General features: G+C 44.5%; 1 protein-coding gene across 1 annotated transcript in view; it reads right to left on the reverse strand.

The window, feature by feature from the left end:
* Window positions 1-11,397, reverse strand: part of prkd1 (protein kinase D1) — a 39,087-nt gene extending 27,690 nt beyond the window's left edge. Inside the window, exon 1 of the mRNA XM_071498507.1 lies at window positions 11,247-11,397. The gene's annotated coding sequence lies outside the window, so the exon portion shown is untranslated. The remainder of the gene's footprint in view (window positions 1-11,246) is intronic.
* Between the last annotated feature and the right edge of the window lie 2,740 nt (window positions 11,398-14,137).

The raw sequence follows: 14,137 nt of genomic DNA on the forward strand, positions 1-14,137 counted from the left end.
AACTGCCTCAACACTCAGCTTCACCTGTTGTGATGCAGATCTCAGGACACAACCTGAACCGTCTCACCTTCATACACATGAAAATATGATGGTTTGGGTCAAAATAAGTACTTCCTGAACATTTGGCGATCTTTGTTGTCATGGTTACAGTAACAGTCATGGATGAAAGAAACAACATAAACTGCTGGTTTCACTCGGGAATCGAACACCACTCTCCTGTGAAAGCTATTGGGCCTTCACCTCTCTCTCTCTCTCTCTCTCTCTCTCTCTCTCTCCCATTGTCTGTCTGTCTCTCGCCCCTCTCCCACTCTGGTTACCTTATAGCCTCTCTCTGCCTCTCTGTCAAATCCTGAACACTTCATAGGTACATCTTAATTTGTGTGTGTGTGTGTATGTGTGTGTGTGCGTGTGTGTGTGTGTGTGTGTGTGTGTGTGTGTGTGGGGTGTCACCATAGCAGCAGTGCTGCTCCTGTCGTCATGGCAGCAAAGAACTCAAGGCTGATTCCTTTCCTTCTTTCTCCTGCGTCTCTGTCTGTTCAGGGTCTTTGTGAACAGAATGTTCTCTACAGTGTGTTTAACTCCAGCTCTGTGCTCTGCCCTGCAAGGCATTGTGGGTACTGGAGCCATTGTACAGTAGTTTTCTGAACAGCTCATCTCACCATCTCTGTCCAAAACAAAATCAAGTTTCTGATCAAAATGTGAACTGATTGATATATTGATCACTGTGAAATATAAAGAGCTGAAATCATGACATCACTTCCTGTAGTTGCTGTTCTACGAGCTTTTGTAACATTAGAGAAAAATGACACCCACGAATGAGAAAAGTTAGAAGTAAAAGTGAATCTGTTACACATGTCTTTCCTTTAGTATGGAAGCCCAGAGAGTTTTTTTTTCAGGATCATATTTCATCTGTAAAAACATTTTTTCCACCTGCCCTGAGAGGCAAGTGAAAATAACATAAAATAAAATCATTGTCAGTATTTTTGTTTGTTGTTGTGAGAGTCCCACCACCCCCGACTACACCGGACTGACAGCATTCACGTTTTCTTCCAGGTGATATTTTATTCCTTCATGTTCTCTAAAAACAAGGTGAATGTAGTGTATAGTTGACAGTTATGTAACATCGCTGTCATGTCTTTATCAGAAATGTATTTTCACTGGTGAAGGTTTTCTGCCGACACTAACAGACCTTTTTCACAGCACAGATTCTGAAAATCAGTGTCACAGGTAACGGCTGCATTCCATTTAGATGTGCATGTTGGTTCACACTGGATGGAACTGAGCCGTGGTGTGATGAGTTCCACCTGTGCTGCTCCTGATGTGACACACGTGAACACGCGTGGTCACCGCCCACTGAAGCCTGTTCACTCAGCCTGACCGCCGCGGTCAGCTGTGAGGCGTTCACGTGACCAAGGCACAGATGCACTCGTCCTTGCTTAGACACCTAACAGGGACAAGAGAGGGCTATCACCATGACGACAGGACATGCTGCATGATGCCATTTATGAAGGTGTGTGTGTGTGTGTGTGTTTAATGAGCTTCTTGTAAAGTATAAACCGAGAGACACTAACATACAACTGAAAAAAGAGAGATGTTATTTGACAATAGGCTCTGATGAAAGGGGTCAAAGACCTGATGAATATTCACACACACACACACACACACACACACACACACACACACACACACACACACACACACACACACACACACTTAAGAAATCCTCATGAAACAGATGTGCAGGCTGATTGCTGTTGTTTCTGTTGTGCTGCTCTGTTTGTTGATCCACTCATTGAAATTTAAATGTATAATTTCTGAATTTAAGGCTGGAACAGTCCATCACACTCACTCACATCTCAGTCTTGTTTTCATTGTATTAAGCTTCATTTCCCTCCATCAGCCGACGCACTGCCTTGATATGAAGGCGTTCTGTCTGACAATGTTCATTTTTCATTTATTGTATTTCTCATTAGACTCTTGTAACAGAGATGTAGTGTGTGTGTGTGTGTGTGTGTGTGTGTGTGGTCTGGGTTTATGAAACTTTAAACTGAGATGGTTCATCTCAAGTGATTTATCCTCAAATTAAAATTGAAAATACATAAAGCATTTCTCCAGGACAACGACAGTTTCTCAGCCGTGTAAACACATGATCAGACGTAGACTTCAGACAGGCAGCATGAAGAGCACTGTGTCTTTATATTCAAACTCATTTAAAGCTCCATCCAGTCTACAGGTAGATGTCCATGTGTTTGTGATTATAAAGCAGGTCTAGGTTCTATATTAATACTGTGAAAGTATCAAAGCCTCAGTCCACAGAGAAATGCACACAGCCTGTATTCAGAAACTGAGCCTTAAAACCAGCCGTCAGGACTTCTGGAACTTTGTGATGTCACAACAAAGCAGTCACCGCTCTCATCCACGCCCCAAGCTCCACCCACCTGGACTCACGATCCAACCTTGCAGGATTTGGTTTCTCTGAATAAAAATATAGCAGATTTCAGGTAAACACTCAATCACTCAGTTCCTCTCCTCTGATTGGCTGACTGACCTGTTGTTACTAGAGCTCCAGAGAGAACCTGAGAGAGGAGATGTAAATCTACACTGAGATGGTTTTTGGTTCTTAAAACCACAAATATATCTTCTGATGGAGATCAACACTTCAGATAAAACACTGGAGAAGATAAAACATGGACACACAGAGTATCAGTCTGTAGGCTCCAGATAAAGCTCTTGGAGTGAGGTTGTGTGGGGGAGAAATCTAATCACTGACCTGCTGCATATAGATGCAGATCCGACACTAACCAGCTGCAGTGCTTCTCTGGTTTCCTGTGTGCATGTACATGTACGTCTGCCACCTCAGTGGAGGAGAGTCGGTCTGGTGTTTTCTCCACCTGACGATGGACGACCTCCGACAACTGCTACTGTTCCAACTAAAGGAAACTAAACTGAAGATGTCCTTTGATAACTTTTGTCTGGTCATAATTTAAATGTTCAACCAAAAGTGACGCGTGAACATCACCAGAGTGACTCAAAGAGGGAAGAGAGAGGGAAGAGGAGATGAAGAGAAGGATCAATAAAGAGACATGAATGAAAAAGTGAAGATGAAAGAGAGAACAATGAGACAGAGAAAACACACACACACACACACATATCTGTTCTCTCCTGCTTCATTCAGTGTGTGTGTGTGTGTGTGTGTGTGTGTGTGTGTGTGTGTGTGTATGAGTGTGTGTGTGAGTGTGTGTGTGAGTGTGTCTCATAATGGCCCTCAGAAGGACACTTCACAGCCGCAATCATCATCAGTTGCCAGGCAACAAGGAGAAACTGCTACCGACAGAAACAGCACACACAGCTTTATTATTACTGTTAGAGTGGCATAGGTGTGTGTGTGTGTGTGTGTGTGTGTGTGTGTGTGTGTGTTAGAGATGCAGGGAGCTGGTAAGAAAACAGGGATGCGCAGTGAAACCCAAAGTGTTGAGGTCATTTCTCAGTAACACGTAAACACTTCTCATCTCAACAAACACAAAACATTCATTTCTGTGAATCTCATTAGTCGCCGTCCTGATTCCTTCACCTTTCTACAAACGTGAGCCCTTTGAGAGGAGGGAAATATTTTGTGTACAAAGCTGAACTCGCTGTGCGAGGTGGTCGAGCTGCTGGGAGGCGGGAGGTGTTCCAGTCGAGGCTGCGGCTTGTTTTTCAGGTACAGCAGCGCCGTCATTACCCTGTCACTGAGTCCCAGAGTTCACTTTGTAATGATGTTTAAAATTCAGACAGCAGCTCCGTCATGAGCCTCTGCTTCAGAGGCAGCTGTGTCTGGGATTTATAGACCTGCGTGTGCCTCCACATACCTGCAGCTACACTGCAGTAAGTGTATCAGAGCGACGGGTCTCCGCCTGTGGCCTTCACCACGACAGTTTATCCAGTGGTCACACAATATTCAGCTCAATGTTGAATAAATACAAATCTGAAATGTGTTACATGAGCTTCTTGTTCCACATATGTTAAAACTACAGAAACATTCAGTCCACTCTGACTGTTACAGAGTGGAGCTTCTTCCCTCACAAAAGATCTTTGGCACACAGAGCACCTTCACCAGACCACAGAACAGGACCTGCCACTGGGGCTGATGGTCCTGGATGTCCTGCGTCACCCACACACACTTTAACATCCATTCACACGTCAGAGCAGCTCGGCAGGCTGAGGTGGGCAAAACAGGCGCCTCCCATCACGGCCGGGTACCTGTCACCCCTGCGTCCGGCAACTTATCACACACACGAGACACTGGTGTGTAGTTGCCTTTAGCCTGATGTGAGACATCGTCACATAAACCACAGTCTCTGCAAACCAATCAGAGCCGAGCAGGAAGCTGCAGCTCGGATCTGAGCTCACATCCAAGTTTGATCTTTGCAGAATCAAGTTTGGTTGAAGAACGTCTATTTAAAAAAAAAAAAAAAAAAAAAGCCATTTCAGAAAAACCTGATTTCACACACACACACACACACACACACACACACACACACACACACACACACACACACACACACACGCACACACACACACCTTATCCTGTTAATCAGTTCATTTGGTGCTATTTGACGTGTTAAGCGTTGCATGTTGCGAGTGATGTCACACAGGTTCGGTGTGTGAACAGGTGTGGAGGCAGTGACCTGCTGCACTTTACCTTCCTCCACAGAATAAAATACAAGCTGCAAATAAACACCTTCATCAACCTGTGTGTGTGTGTGTGTGTGTGTGTGTGTGTGTGTGTGTGTGTGTCACACTCAGGTGTAACAGTCTCACTGTGGGGAAATGAGGTGATTTTCACCTGAAATGAGACGATTAGTGACTCTGAACAGAGATAATGGACACGTCACACTGTGCATGTGTGTGTGTGTGTGTGTGTGTGTGTGTGTGTGTGAAAGGGAGAGAGAGAGAGAGAGAGAGGCTGGATTCACCAAGTGACATATGAATAACTCTACACAACACTATGTATTTTCTACTTTTCACCTGTGATTTCGCGCCACAGCCTCTCTCCACTGACGAACCCCGGACTCTCACTGAAACATCCATGAATGACATAAAAAATGCGTTGACGTGACACGTGACATGTCTTTAAAAGTGTTGTCCCATTTATACGTCGTCCCCTCCCTCTGTTCCCACAGCCAGCAGGAGGAATCCTCTGAGTGTCGTTTCTAATCCCACCAATGATTCATCCTGTTCCAGTCATTCTATACATTCTGACCCCGTCCCAATCCAGTCTCGTCTAGAGTCCCAATTCCATTTCATTCCCATCTTAATTCCAGCATAATCCCAACTAGAACTCATCCGAAGTCACCTCTCCTTATCCTGCTCTGATTCAGTCCAGATCCCATTCCAGTCCTGTCACAATCCCTTCACTATTCTTACCCCAACCCGATCCTGATTCCTCTAAAATCCCATTTTGATCCATTGTAATCCCATCCTGTTACCTGTTCAAATCCTGATCCAGTCTCAATCTGATCCCATCCCAACTCAGTTTCCACCCAATCCTGCTCTTGACGTAGTCCCGATCAATCCTGTGTCTGTTTTCAACACCATCCCATCTCTGTCCCATCTGATCCCACTTTACTCTTCTCCAGTCACATTCTGACGTGATCCCAATCCAGTCTTGTCCTGATCCGGTCCCAATCCAGTCCTGATTCCTTTCCAATCTCAATCTCATCCTGTAACCTGTTCCAAGTCTGACCCAGTCTCATCCCAACAATCCTACATCTGTTACGATATGTCCTGATCCTGTCTCTGTCCCATCCCAGTTCTGTCCCAGTTCCTCCCAGATCTCACCGTGATTTTCTCCTGGTCCCATCTCAATCTGGTCCTGCTCCTGTATCAGTCCTGGCTGGAACCTAACCAGACCCTGAAGTCCTGATCCAATCCATCTGAATCCCAGTTTCATCCCTGAGTCTATCTCAATCCTGATCCTGATCTGGATCCATTCTGTCTCAATCCCATCTTGATCCTGGCCCAGTTCCTCTGTGTGTGTGTGTGTGTGTGTTTGTGTGTGTGTGTGTTTTTCAGTTCAGTTCATGAAGCTAAAACCAGAGAAACAGACAAACCTCTGCAGAGCGAGCGACCAGAGGCTGAACTATCTGAATTCTCATTTGAGAGTGACTCACCACGCTGTCTAACACCGCAGCCGATCTCCAGCACTGTGCACTTCAGGCATGGAGGGAGATACTGCTCAACACACCGCAGGCCGTCAGAGAAATGTGCTCGTATGTTTGTCTGCAGCTGCACCTTGAACCTCCGATCAGCCAAAGACCTGCGAGTCAGGCTCCACAGTGAGGAGCATCTCAAAGGAGACCTGGCCCCTGTAGCATCTTTAAAGTTAAAAAAAAGTTCAGTTTTATTATTGTTATTATTGCTGTTTATATATGTTTATATTGTTGTTGGTTATTTTACTTTAGTTTATTTTAGTGATATTGTTAATTGAATTGATTTAATGTCCTGAGATGTTTTAATCATGGTTCAAACACCTAAAGCACTTTGTAATTTTGTGTTGAAAAGTTCTGTATAAATAAATTTAATGATTTTTATCATTTCAATGTAATTTAATGGTGACTGGTGTTTGATTTTGAGCTGATCTGTGTGTTGTAGCCTTGAACTTTATTAACTGGTGTTTCCAGTCATCGTGGATCAGTTTCGTGTTGTGGTCTTGCTGGAACTTGGACTCTGAGCTGACGCCGGGGCTTACTGAACCCGGCCTGTAGCTGGAAACATGAACAAGGCTTCACAGATGAGACAGAATGTTCTTTGTGGGCACATCAGTAACAGATACATCCTGGGCTGAATCTGCTCTGATGACCAGGGGTGCTGACTCTACACAGGTTGACCGGGGCCATGTTTGGCGCTGTCAGACACGCCCGGAGCCAACGCAGATACCCACACACTGACTCTCTGTTGAAGGGCATGAATGTGCTTTTATTGGACGCCAAAGCTCCATCAGCCCCTTTGTCTTTCCAGCCCGACAATCGCTGCTCACCACCAGTTAGCTTTGATTAGCGCTGCTATCGCTCTCATATACTTTAGTTTACACTCGTGCTGGATACACATCTGTGCCAGGCAGGTCACACATCTGATCACAATCTGCCGTGTTCCTGGACTACGTGACAACCAGGGTTGACTCTACTTCAGTCCAGACAGACGGGATAATTCACCCAAGCTGTTTGGTGGAGGCTAAAAATAACCATCAGAACCATTTGGACCATTTGGACCATCAACCTCCCTCCAGTTCTCTGGCTGTGAAAAGGTCGGCCTCATCAGAGGAGCTGATCTTCCAAAACTACTTTCCCAAAGATAGAAGTCTTGGACTGACAGGTCCAGAACTTTGCCCTCAGTGACGGTTTAACTTTTAAACTTTTCTCATCAATGACTGACGTTTGTGACAGTTTGTGTTTGTGTATTTCTGTTCTCTACACTAGATCGTACTCCAGCTCTGTCCCAGTTCAGCGGCTGCATTTGAAGAAAAGGTGTCACAGCAGCGAGACCAGACCATCCCATTCAAAGGCTCCAACAGGTGCCCGACATATCCCAAGATTCATTGCAATAATGAAAGCAAACAACACCGGCAGAGAGCCTGAGTACCGGGCTCAGTTCAACAGCTAACGGTACAACTGCTAAAACCAAAGGCCTAAAAACCTTTTTGTGAAAAAAGGTTACCTGTTGTCACAGTTGCTAGGCGACAGGAGCCGCGACTATGGTAGCTGTGAGGTCTCGTCCATTCAGAGGCTACATCCCTGTGGGGGGTGGTCTTCTGAGCACCTTGTCATTAACCCTTTTCATGCTGCGATGTAGCTGTTTATTCTAATAAGACTTGAAGTAGCACAGACATGTTTCGTATTACATCTTCAGGTTGTCCTTATTCATGTCCCATTCTCATAAACCTGATATCTGAGAAAAGCCTTCACAAACATCACCTCGACTCCACAATGAACTGATTAGATTTTGGTGGTCAAAGGTCAAAGGTCACCAGCTGGAGTGCAAACTAGTTTCCCTAGATTTTAAAATAACCTTTTGTATTTTCTGAGCTGTAGAAGCTGGAGCCACATGAGAGTCCAGCAGGTCACAAAGGTTAAAGTCGTGTCTGATCCAGTAGTGACTGTTACTATAGATGGCGTCGCCTGCAGCTCTGCACATTATCCATACATGTTATTGACTATTCCTGCCTCTCTCTGTCTAACACACAAACACATATATACCTAATGTCTGTTACAAGTCCTGTCATGATGGAAAACGTCATGCTGTGGTTTCCAGCTGTGGACGTTTTCTTAACGTGAACAATATCCTTTACAACATGTCCCAACATGTTCTGGAGGCTGACTTTTAATTCTGGTCCCATCTAAGTGGTTTACAATTTGATGTAAACAGCTGGAAACCTGTGGCACTGACAGTCACGGAGAGCGCACTCACTCTGGATCACAATCGGCACGTCAATGATGGCAGGTACCAGCGTTTGGGAGGTTAAATAAATTTTTAATAGAAACCTGACATGTTAAATCAGCTTTTTATTGGCCAGGATACACTTTGATAAAATCTACAGGCCACAGAATAAAGTTATTTACAACAATTTTTTTTGAGGGAGTCCAGAGTTCAGGTTACATGCGACTTCACCAGATGATTTCACGTCTCGTCTACCGGTCATGTCAGCGAGCGTTGGTTCCTTTTGATACTGTAAATGATTCTAACAAATGGTAGTGATGTGTTGCACTGCAGTGAACTCAGAACTGATCATTTGTCATCGCTTTCTACAAAGATTAAAACTTATGGCTGAAATCCTAATTTTATAACAGAAGTCACCAAACACATCATTAAAGACAAACACTCAGTTATATTAACTGTAAAATGATCGGAGAGAAAGTTCGAGGCTCATTCTCGTCAGCCGCCATGTGGTCAGCACAGAGAGGTGCGTCTGCGGAGGGGAAGGCCGACCTCGCGCTCACTGACTGGCGACTCGCTTCAACAGGATGTGAAGTCAGAAAAAGTCGTCAACAAAGGCGCCAAGTTGTCAGCACTGCTTGTTTGCACCAAATCCCTTTGAAAGAGTATCAACCAATGGGGAAACTTCATCACTCAGTCAGTCAGCGACACTTGTGTTTAAAGGTCTGGCCCTGCTGAAGAGACACCTCTATATAGAGGATTTATATGTTGTAAAAATGGGTTTATTAATGCTGAATAAATCATTATAAGCATTCGATAAAAACAACTGGTTGGTTTTTATCCTCTAACACCTGCTTTGTCTTTGTCTTTATTTGTCAGCTAATCATAAACAGAGAGTTATGAGTCCAGTGTAATAAAATCAGTTATTTACGAATGTAGAAGAAAAGTTTCTCAATTAAAAAACAAAAGAAACGTCAGTCCATCGGCTCTGCTGCTGACCACAGGATCAGAGGTTAAACTTTACTGGAGCAGAAACACACCAACAATATTGACTCTGTCTTAGTCATGGATCAAGTCTGTTAAATGAAGAATTAGATAAATCATTTATTTGTTAGCCAACATTTTTGTCGCCATATTTAAGACATTTTTCCCTCAGTTCAAGTAAAATGATGCCAATTTATGAACAAGCTCACTGGATACAAAGAGAAGAAGAAGAGAAAGATTTCACAGCTTCAGAGACAAAGATTCATGACGACAGCAGTAAATGAGCACTGAGCCTCAACAGCATCAGAGCCTGAGGAGAACCAGCAGAGGGAACCACACACACACACACACACACACACAAACACACACACACTCACACATACACACACACACACACACACACACAAACACACACATACACTCACTCACACATACATACGCACACATACACACACACACAAACACACTCACACACACACACAAACACACACATACACTCACTCACACATACACACACACACACACACACACACAAACACACATACACACACAAACACACACACACACACACATAACACACAGCGTCGGTCACTGTCGCTGTGACCGGACTGACAGAACGAGGCTGGAGTCCAGAACCATCAGGTCTAACTACAAAGCTTCTAGTCACATGACGACAACTCAGCCATCTCCATGACAACCATTTCAACATTTGAACGCTGGTAAAAAGAACAGTGGTTCCCAACCTTTTCCACCTTTTTCAGATTTTCAAGTGTCCCGCTTAAAAATCTGAAAAGTGTTGGTGACCCCGGAACAATCATTTTGTTTTGAAACATTAACATTTATTTATAGGTTTTATTTCTATAATTACATCTTTTCAACACAACTGTTCTGCAGAACAATTGATTTATTGGTCCACTTACAATACCTTCACGGTCACCCAGTGGGCCCCAGCCCACAGGTTGGAAACCACTGACCTATTTTTTTGATTTTTTTTTTATTTCTACCAACAATAATAGTCTGGAAATAAAACCACTGATGCACAACATCAGCTGACATGACAGGGACCTTAATGTGGCTGAAGTCAGTATTTTTATAGTAACAATGGCCATGTGAAAAAAGTGTTGAACCTGCAGAGAATAATCAGCTGACCCTGCAGCTCCTGTGGCCTCACAGAGCTGCACACTGACTTCATCTGTCCAGACACAACTTCTGCTGCAGCAGCTGTTCTCAGAGAAACAGCTGTCAGAAGCTGAAGAGAGGGGACGCTGGACTCAGATTCATCAGCTGGACTCGAACACCACAGCACATGAATCACCAGGTCGCTCTGCAGCTGCTGGATGTGCAAATGAGCGACTGTTTGTTCACAAGTTCAACAAGGAGGCGATATGTCAGTGTTGTGTTTCTGCAGGTTGCAGGTTCAGCTCCTGGTTTCTGTCACAGCTTCGTTCACTTCATATGAGCCAGGTCTTAGTATAGAAGCTACACACATGCACAAAGGTATCTGCTGCTGGCAGTACGCAGCTGTACCCTCTCTCAGAACAGCTGATTCAACCAAACATTCAATCTTTGTTTCAATCAAAGTTTTTAATGAGTTTTTCTAATCATCTGATTTTATTCTGACTCTGTTCTGTTTGTATGTTCACACTGAACACTGAACTGTTCTTAGATCAGATTCGACCAAACCAACACACAATGATGACCTGTCAAGGTGAGAAAAACAGGTTGCGCCATATAAAGCTGAAAACTTCCCTACAGTGAGTGAGTTCTTCTACTTCTACTTGTGGCTCAGTATGAGAACTTCTGCAGGACTCAGAGGGTCTGACCCGGACTTGGTTTACACTCTCGGTTACCTTCTGGTCCACGATGGAGCACGCCACCTCCCGGACCTGACTGAGGCTGAGCTCTGCGGCGTCCAGCAGCACCGGCTCCCGGCTCAGACCTATCTGGATGTGGAAGGAGATCACACCGCCACCTCCTCCCCCGCCTCCACCTCCGCCGCCACCTCCTCCTCCTCCTCCCCCGGCGCCGGTGCTGGTGTTATTTGTCCCCCCTGAGAACGGGAGCGGGCTGGGCGCACGGATCAGCGGAGGCGCACTCATGTGAGTCTTCTCCCAGGTGCTTTCCAGCCCTGCCAAGAAACAATTAGGAGTCACGACGACGAAAATGACCGAGCCGGTGATTGAATAGGGAAATTAACGGCGGGTCCAGGCGGTGCAGCCAGAGGGGTTTCAGCCGTGGAGAGGTGCCGGAGGCTCGGACGCGCGAGAACTCCCCAAAGCGTCAGAGAAGCGCAAAAAACAAGCAGAAAAAACTACAAGAAAACTAAGAGCGGAGGCGCAGAGGAGCCGCGAGAAGACAAACAGAGGGAAGCTGAACACAGGGAGAATTCACACAGAGCCACAGTGACTACATGACTGGACCAGAGAGCAGCGTGGAGACCGGTGATGCGGGTGACAGAGCCATGGACGTCAACAGTGGCTGGAGAGGAGGAGGAGGAGGCGGGAGGAGAGGAGAGAGGGAAGCCTCCTGGACTGACGGATGGACGACGGAGAGATGCACAGCAGCTGAGGCAGAGCTGCTTTCATCTGCAGTCAGACTGGAGACTGGAGTTCCACCTCCACATGGAGGGACTGGGAAGACTGGCCAGGCACGGAGATCTGGTACTGGGAATAAAGTGCAGACTTTCTAGAGGAAAAAGTGATTCTGATTTATTTTATTTTACTGAGTTAATTCATTCATTTATTTGTGGCATTTAATTGGAAATTAAAAATCCTTACATTTCAAAAATATCCTCTTAAAAACAAAAGCTTTGGCCTAAGACAATTTAATGAAGCTGCTTCTGTGAAAGTAAAAACCTGTTTAAACTCAACTAAACTCCACCAACCTTCTCAGACATTAACACCAGATTACACTTGGATTTTTCAAGGAAACTCCAGGAAAATATTAGAAAATTATAAACCTTAAACAAACATTTATTTTTCTCTTTGCCTACACTGAATGTTGGTGGAGAATTTGTGATTTTATTTTCTTTAAAGCTCCATATTCGTACTAGTTTTACATCTCCTCTCTCAGGCTTCTCTCTGGAGCTCCAGTAACAACAGGTCAGTCAGCCAATCAGAGGAGAGGATCTGAGCCTCTCTTATGATTGGCTGACTGTTTTCTGAGTGATCCAATAAAAATGCAGCAGATTTCAGGTAAACACTCAGAGAAACCAAATCCTGTAAGGTTGGATGGTGGGTCCAGGTGGGCGGGGCTTGAGGCGTGGCTGAGGGCGGTGACTGCTTTGTTGTGACATCACAAAGTTGCAGAAGTCCTGACGGCTGGTTTAAGGCTCAGTGTCTGAATACAGGCTGTGTGCATTTCTCTGTGGACTGAGGCTTTGATACTTTCACAGTATTAATATAGAACCTAGACCTGCTTTATAATCACAAACACGTGGACATCTACCTGAAAGTTATTGATATTATTGGCCCGAAACTAATCAAAGGCTACAAATGGGATCAGCTTTAAGAATGAGCTTACCTACCAACACATAAGAGAAGCTACAGCCCTGATCTGGATGGATAAATAAACCTCAAACCACATGTTGAAGGATGAACAGGTGAAATGAGAAACGTGCTCGCTGATAATCGATATGATGACAAAGTTTTCCTGATCCAGTTTAGACTCAGTAATCGAGAAACAAGACAGATCATCTAATACAATGAGATGATGAAGATGAAGAAGCTGGTGGTGACCTCCTGACCTCTCCTGTAGTGTGGCATCACCACACCTCTGATTGGCCCTAATTGGCTGTTTCCCCCATTAAAGAAACAATGAGGCCAATCAGAGCTTTGTAGACAGGATCAAGAACAAGGACGTCAGAGACACAAAAACGCTGATGGAAAAATGACCAAAAATATGACAGCAAGGATGGAGGAGATGTTATCTCTCAATCTCTCTGTCTGTCTTTATGACACACACCTGTTGCATCTAAGAACAGAGTCCTCAGAGCGCTGTTGCTCTGTCAGCTCAACACAGAGAGTGAAATGTATTGGTTGCTAGGAGACACACACATGTACACACACAAAAAAAGACACACACACACACACATATATATGTATGTATGCAGACACATACAAAAGACACACTTCTGTCAGCCTCCCACGCTTCAACCTCGCCTCCATTTATTGCCATTTATTACCAGGAATGATGCCAGAATCGTGGCATATGGTTCATGTGTGTGTGTGTGTGTGTGTGTGTGTGTGTGTGTGTGTGTCAGGTCAATAGGTCAGTGCTTGGATGATGTTGACAGACAAAAAGAAAAGAACAAACAGCTGCTGATAAAGCTCCAATAACTAATTATTCTTGTTGTCATCATGTAACTGCAAAACCATAAGAGCTGATGTGGTGTAAACTTCATCAGCTGCTCATGACTCTGTGCTGCCCAAATTTTATTTAGACTATTTATATTAATAAAATGATAATAAATATTGTTTTCTATAGACCCCAGCACACCTCAGCATCTCGATGGTGATCATCCAGGTGTGACACGCAACAAGGCGTACGGACGTGCGAGAGTAAAAAAGTTGTAGATAAGCGACACAGGCTTTAAAACATGCAAATTTAGAACCACATGCTTCAGTTCAGTCTGAGGTATTTTTATGAGTCAGGCCTCAGCTTGATTCAAGAAATCATCTCCAGATCACCTTCAGGATTAATCCACATCCTGTATGAAGACAGATTAACCTGGAGGAAGTGA

The sequence above is a fragment of the Trachinotus anak genome, unplaced genomic scaffold, assembly GCF_046630095.1.
Source record: "Trachinotus anak isolate AG129_WGS33_773 ecotype Australia unplaced genomic scaffold, CSIRO_AGI_Tana_v1 ptg000015l, whole genome shotgun sequence".
Taxonomy (NCBI): domain Eukaryota; kingdom Metazoa; phylum Chordata; class Actinopteri; order Carangiformes; family Carangidae; genus Trachinotus; species Trachinotus anak.